Source organism: Pseudophryne corroboree, chromosome 1 (assembly GCF_028390025.1).
Source record: "Pseudophryne corroboree isolate aPseCor3 chromosome 1, aPseCor3.hap2, whole genome shotgun sequence".
Taxonomy (NCBI): Eukaryota; Metazoa; Chordata; class Amphibia; order Anura; family Myobatrachidae; genus Pseudophryne; species Pseudophryne corroboree.
The window spans coordinates 481,326,551-481,334,706 of NC_086444.1; the positions used below are offsets into that span (position 1 = coordinate 481,326,551).

Sequence of the window (8,156 nt, forward strand, 5' to 3'; positions counted from 1 at the left end):
CAGCTCCATCTTACTATATGTGAATATGTTTAACGTGTATATATAAAACATTTCAGGGAAAACCCAACAGCTGTAATATTTATTTATTTATTTATTTATTAATTAGTAAAGCTAACCAGCCAACATTTGATATTTAAATGGCTGTGCATTATATAGTTGCTAGCAACTTATAGGCAGTCCAGAAATTGTGTGTCAATCAAGGAACAGGGGATAAACTCAGTGATCCCGTTTCAACAGTAACACTATACCAGTAACACCATCTTTTCCATAACTCGGATCCAGAGAAATTAACATACAAAGGCATCGAACTAGTAGCACTGGGAGCCAGAGGAGGAGACCTTTCAAATCTCCTTTCCAGGAGAGAGATGTATTGGATATACGAACTTAATACTCTCCATCCGGATGGTTTCAACGAAGGGTACGAGATAGCACCTTTTTTATAATTTAAGCCACTCCCACCCTTACGCTTACCTCTCCCTTCCCTTTTCTCTTGTATCCGCATGAACATCACCACCTTGGTGGGGCGTATCTTATTATATGGTCAACAACTCGAACTGATCAGTACCTGTTTGGGAGTTCGCCAGGGAACATCAGTGGCGGGTTAGTTACCACTACACTTGGTAGGACACCCGCATGTGTCAATTTTATAACTTCCACCTTCCCTATTACAAGCCCTCACATCTCTCATCCTACCTTGGTAGTTCCTGCTTTCACTACACTCCCCCAACTTCTGGGCAAGTAGTGCCATCCTTTGAACTGAGAGGACATGTTTCCAACCCAGCCATAAACATTACAACCATACCTCCTTGGGGACGCCCAACAACGTCCGATCTTGGAAGCTAAGCAAGGATGGGCCCGGTCAGTACAAGGATGGGAGACCTCCTTGGGAGACCGGGTGTTGTAAACATAGAGGCAAAAAGGGGAAACTTCTGACAAACTCTCAGTAGCTTATGGATGTTTTTCTGGTCCGTAGTACGTATGGACCTAGTATCACCCAGTACTTTCACTCTCGCAAGATGAATCCCACTAAGTTCCATACAACTAGTTTAAACTTTCTTAATGGTATTACCCATTGACTCATCATCAGTCTTCACCCGGTTCCCGAGTTTTCATGAGTTCCCCCTTACTTTCCCTCCTCCGTCCCTCCCAGTCCCCTCTCCCTCCCTCCCTCCCTCCCGCCTTTCATCTACCAATGCGGCGATAATTTTCATTTCCATTTTCATTTTTATTTTATTATTTCTACTTTTATTTATGTTTCATTTGCATACATTTTCATTTTATTTTTATTTTTATTTTATTTTCATCTTTCTTCATTTTGCCTCTTCAAATATATATATATATTGTTTCATTTACCATCATTCATATATGAATAATTGATGTTTTTCCATCTCCACTTATGATATATATGCTTCATTTATTTCTCCCCATATATATATATAAACATTTCATTTCTATTATCCTCCGTTTTTTGCTGCCATCTGAATGAAGTATTTCTTTTCCCTTTATATACCCGATGGGGAGCCACACCACCTCTATGGACGCATTTACGACTTTAAAAGCATCAAACAGAACTTTGCATCACGGAAGCACTGTGACGCATCTCACATAAATAACCAAAAAGATGGCCGCCGCTCCAACTAAGAAGCTAATGCACGGACATTGTCTATCACGTCTGTGCCTACTAGGCGCATGCGCAGAAGCATTTCACAGCCGCCGGAAGTGGGGCGGAAGTGGGGCGGACATGGGGCGGATGTCATCAGCAACATACTCCGGACCGGAAGTGGACGGATACACCCGTTTTTTTATGTTTTAAACCTAAATTATGTCTCGTTTTAACTAGAAAACATACTAGCAATGTTCTCCATTATATTCCCTTCACATGTACCCGCACAGATTCGCATTTTTACTATAGGTCTGTGTTTACCAATTAATCCAACAGGAAGTGATGTCAGCAGCACTTCCCATAGTCTTAAGGTATAAATATGTTCTGTCTCTAGCATTACATTACCCTTTGATGAAGTCCATGAGGGACGAAACGCGTTGGGTGACATTCTGATTTCATCTCATACTCTTAAAAGATAAGCTACCTCTCCTCACCTTTTCCTGTGTTTTATCCTATGCATTTTGTATTTAAAAAAAAATTTTTTTTAGTGTTTTTTTATGTATTCTTATGAATTCTGATACGTGTGCCCTTGATATTTTTTAGCCTAAACCCCCTTCCCTTTTACTTCTTTTTTGTACCGACTTAGCTACATTTTAATTCCAATTTTTTTTTGCATGTTACTCTTTTAGTGCTTTGTACTCCTAATATTAAATTATACTATTTTATAGTACCTGTTTTTCTTCATCATTGATTAGACACCTTGGTCGCTTGAAATACCTCATCCCCCCCCCCACCATTTTTAGAAACCAGTAGGCATATATACCAGTGCTTACAATTTTTTGAGGTGCCTGAGCTGACGCCCTAAACTGCATAAGGGAGTGTCCATCAGGTGTTGTTCTGCTATTTACTACAGAACATATATATATTTTTTCCTCTACTGTTGTTTATAAACCTTAGATACTGTATCTGTGGCGCTGCCAGCTTCTTTTTGCACATATATATATATATATATATATATATATATGTGATTAATATAGCCATTTACTGCAGGCCACATATGTATCTATTTTCGATAGATGAAGCTACAATTACACATTTTTATAATGTATAGCTGTTAATAAAGGCAATACATGATTAATGCAAGGTTGCTATAGAAAGCAACGTGTGAAGATACCAGCATTACAGACATCAGCGGATATGATGAATATATAAATGCAAAACATTCCAGAGTGAATAACGCAATAACTGTAGCACCTATCAATTGGCCAAATATTTAAGCAATATCTGATAGCTACATTACGCTTCATATAGCTGCTGGGGATAAATTGAGTGACTTCATCTCAATAGCTACGTTGTATGCACTTGCGGGTAACACAGCTATCTGCTGAAGGTTACATTTGTATCTATCTGCAACAGAATAAGTTACAATCACATGCTCTCACTATGCACAGCAGCCAGTAACAAAGGCAATATATGATTGCTGTGATTACATAATACTCAGCAAATTGCCGAATAATCTACCTCAAAACCATTTAAGATAATGGGAATGAACTATACCTAGGAATGATTTAACCATATATATCAATTTAATGGTTGCAGAATACTTGATGTCCAGCAATAATAAATTATATCAGCTTAATCTTGCGTGTGAAGTGTCTCTAATATTACACTGTATGGGGACCAACTAATGATGTACTCCCAGTAGCTACCACACAGCATTTATTGAAATACAAGAATTAATCTCTGGGAATTAACAGGACAACTGTCTAGACAGAGCCGGCTCTAACCAATATGATGCTCTAGGCAAGATTTTGGCTGGCGCCCCCTAACACCACCGGTGGTTCCGCCTCTGACCTTGCACCTCTTTCCCAGCACCATCACCCCTCACCCATAGCAGTCCTTATTTTGGTGTTTGATTGTACCCCCTATGTTTTAAATAGGAACAGTTCGCACATTTGGTGTTCAGTCCAAAAAGGGGTGTGCTTGTGCTGGCAAGGGGCATGGCCACACAATAGTAACCCCTATTCCAATTACGCCACACAGTTCTGCAACTTTATTCACATTTGATCATGCGATAGTGTCCATAATTCATATTACATCCCACAGTAGTATCACTTTACCTTATAAACGTTACTCCTCACAGTAGAGCCCTTTATTCACATTACATCACACTGAATTGCTCCTTATTCACATTACACCACACCCTATTGCTTTTATTCACATTAGACAACACAGTAGTGCCCTTTCTATACGCAACGCCACATAGTAGAGCACCTTATACATATAATGCCACAGAGTAATGCCCCTTACACATATGAGACACATTATTAATGTCCTCATAAACACAATGCGCCTTACACGTTATGACAACCTTTATTAATGCCCTTTTACACATAATATCCCTTACACATATGCCGCACATTATTAATGCCCTTATACACATAATGACACGCATAGTGCCCCCTACACATTTGCTGCACATTATTAGTGCCCCTATACACATAATGACACACATACAGTAGTACCCTGTTACACATATGCCGCACATTATTAATGCCCTTATACACATAATGACACACATAGTGCCCCTTACACATATGTTGCACATTATTAATGTATTTTTACATGACACACATAATGCTCCTTACACATATTCCAAACACTACTGCACAACCAACCCACTCACATGCACACAGCACTCACACTGCCACTAACACTGTGACCTCTGCCTCTGCTTGGATACAGATGTGTCCTCATAAATCTTGCCTCAATGCTAACGTTGGGCACCTTTTTTTATTTAAATGCATCTTATTTGCATTGCTATGTGGCTAGGGTGCACAAGCAGCTTCTGCTGATTAAAATGATATGTAGCATGCATATATACTGTGTGAGACTGTGGCTGTATCTGCATATGAAATGCTACACACAGAATATAGGCATGCTGCATATCATTTTAATCAGCAGAAGCTGCTGATGCCCCTAGGCATATCAAATGCCCTAGGCAATTGCCTAGTTTGCCTATGCCTATGGCCGACTCTGTGTCTAGATACTGAATTTATAGACTGACTATAGTCTATTATATTATATTTAGACTTTTGAATAATCATTCTAGAGTATTTAGATCCGTAGCGAGATATAATAAAATTGAATCAATATAAGACACGACACAGGTAGCGAGCCTCATGTGCACCAACAAAGAAACATTCTTTCTTCTTTTTTTCTCCTACAGGCACTATCTACAGTAGCTGCTGTACCTTGGTGGAGATAGTGCAATTATACTGGATAAGAATATGGTTATTAAGATTTTAAACTAACATCTGAACAAAAGATGAAAGTAGTGGCAGGTGAAGGTAGTGGCAGTGTGCAATATGGTGTTGACAGGGAACATGGCTTATGGTGAGCATACATGCTACAGTTATCTGGCCGATACGCCCAATATCAGTGGATCAACCAGATAATTGCTGCATGTATGCAAGTTATCATTCTGAAAATATCAATCGGTCGGGCATGCTGTCTGGTCAGCCACATCCGGCAGTGTATGTCCTACCGCGGCTGGCTGGCAGATATTTCCCTGTTCCTTCACATGGGAAGGAATGGGTAAATGTGTCCCCCTTGAGGGCGGTGCGCCGATATCATGTGACATGCACTGTGAGAGATCTCACAGTATGTATCCTGGATATCTGCAGTGGCATATAAAATGCCTGTCGGCGTTTGCAAAAAAAACGCAGGCGTGTCAGGGAAAAACGCAGGAGTGGCTGGAGAAACGGGGGAGTGGCTGGCCGAACGCAGGCCGTGTTTGTGACGTCAAACCAGGAACTAAACGGACTGAGCTGATCGCAATTCGTGAGTAGGTCCGGAGCTACTCAGAAACTGCAAATAATTATTTAGTAGCAATTCTGCTAATCTTTCGTTCGCAATTCTGCTAAGCTAAGATACACTCCCAGAGGGCGGCGGCCTAGCGTGTGCAATGCTGCTAAAAGCAGCTAGCGAGCGAACAACTCGGAATGAGGGCCTATGTCTCTTTTCACTGTTTCATTTGCCACACTCAGAGGGCAGATGGAAATGTGACACACGTACAGGATCATCAGCACCTTTTTAAAAACGGACTTATAGATGATGACATATATAGTATCTAAAATGCACTTAGAAGTGAAAATCAAAGTTAAACTGAAACTGAAGTACAGTAACTAGAGGCAATAGCACTGCTCTCATGATGGACTCTTGTATATGATGACAGTAATAAAATCATGTAGAAGTCACTTTGGAGAAAATGACCTACAGTAATGACAGGAGCACTTTACAGTCATAGTAAAATCAATCGCAACTTTGCTTTTTTTACAAACCACTATACAATAGGGTTATGTACTTATACATCTAATCATATTGCTAGTGTTTTAGAGGCATCCTGTAAAATGTATATAAATAGCATGTATACTCTAACCCATGGACTTCTATGGGATTTGAGAAATACTGTCTACATCATATTTCATGCTTATTGACCCTGTAATGTAAACATATGAATTTCATGAAACTAATAATTTAACTTTTGCTAATTTCACCAATTACATACAACTGCGCGAGATATAAAATCTTGAGTGACACATTTGCAGCAAACTCTGCCAAACCTGAAATATTTTCCTCCCATGCTGCAGAATAAATGTCTATGAGTCCCTTTTTCCCGTCTTGGGGGTTTATTTACTAATATTCGTGTTTGTGCCAATTTTTAGGGCGTTTGATCTCGAATTTTATCGGACGTATTTTACTGCAACTTTTTGAATCCATCTACGGTAATTTACTAAGCTGCCGAGTTCTCTATTTTCGTATTTTCCGATGTCCACAAGAGTGACCCCAATTAACTTTGTGGTTAACCGCAGACCGCAAAGTTCCCATCATTGAGTAGAATGGAGGAGCGCAGGGCCGGTTCCGGGGCTTATGGCGCCCTGGGCGGCATTAGGGGGCGTGGCTTCGTACAGGGGGCATTGTCATTTACGCCCCCTGTACATACTGAAATGATGTGCGGTGCGCGATGACGTCATCGCGCACCGCACAGCAAAGGTCCTCTCCACGAAGGGAAACTAGACACGTAGCGTCTAGTTCCCTTCGTGGAGAGGACCTTTGCTGTGCGGTGCGCGATGACGTCATCGCGCACCGCACAGTAAAGGACCTCTCCACGAAGGGAAACTAGACGCGTACGCATCTAGTTTCCCTTCCCAGCGGCAGCGGGGGGGCAGCAGCCAGCGGCAGCAGGGGGGCAGCGGCCAGCGGGGGGCACACAGCAGCAGCGGATCTTGCCCTGGTGCGGCGCCCTCCGGATGGCGGCGCCCCGGGCAAAAGTCCTGCTTGCCCATGGCAAGATCCGCTACTGGAGGAGCGCTCTCCTCCATTCTAGCCAGTGCGCTCCTGCTGATTGACAGGCTAGGAGCGCACAGCCAATCAGGAGATTGCCATTACATGGCGCTCCCTGATTGGCTGACGGAACCTTCAGTGACAGAAGTCATGGGGGGTCCCGGCATTCGGGGAAAGGGGCTCCATGTGTTTTCAGTTTGTTTTTTTATTCAAGTCCGTGGATTACGTCGGATAAGAAGAGTACAGATCTACACAGGATTGGTTGCAAGTATAATTTTTATTTGACAGGTACCCCGTGGATCCTACTGGACAAGGGGACTGAGGGGCTCTGTGGGACAATAGGTAAGTATGTGAGTGTGTAAGTGTGCATGTATGTAAAATAAAGCTTTACTGTCACGGTGTGTGTGGTTTTTTTGGGTATTTTTGTTGTTGTAGAACTACAGGTACCAGCGGGCCCGTTATTTCCCCGCATGCTGGTACTTGTGGTTCTCCAATTACCAGCTTGCGGGGTGGCTTGCTGGGACTAGTAGTTCTTCAACAAAAAAACAATATTCTTATTTTTACACAAAGTCTATCAGCTATCCACCGCTCGGGGATGGGGGGGACAGCCTCGGGCTTCATCCCTGGCCCTTGGGTGGCTGGAGGGAGGGACCCCTTGATTTAAGGGGTACCCACTCCTCTAGGGTACCCCAGCCAGGGGTGACTAGTTGGGGGGGTAATGCCACTGCCACAGGGACCGATATAAAAGTGTCCCCTGGCTGTGGTATTATCTCTCCAGCTAGTGGAGCCCGGTGCTGGTGTGAAAAATACAGGGGACCCCTACATCTTTTGTCCCTCGTATTTTTGGAACCAGGACCAGATGCAGAGCCCGGTGCTGGTTGTATAAATATGGGGGGACCATACACAATTTTTCCCCTGTATTTTTACAACCAGGACCGGCTCAAAGCAGTGACGTGCAGTGAGGTCATTGACTGGGGAGGCACTAAGATATATAGTAACCCCATCAGCACCTCCTGTGTATCACTGAATTAAGCCAGCACCTCCGGTGCATCACTGACCCGTACATAACCATGCCAGCACCCCCTGTGCATCTCAGACATCTACATAACAACGCCAGCGTCCTCTGTGCATCACTGCCAGTGGTGCAAATAGAAAAATGTCTTACAGGTACAAAAAATGGGTGTGTCCAAATGCCACATGGGGCGCG

General features: G+C 42.7%; 1 pseudogene; it reads left to right on the plus strand.

The window, feature by feature from the left end:
• The first annotated feature begins 788 nt into the window (after positions 1 to 788).
• LOC134949463 (5S ribosomal RNA) lies at positions 789 to 907 on the plus strand (annotated as a pseudogene).
• The last annotated feature ends 7,249 nt before the right edge of the window (positions 908 to 8,156 follow it).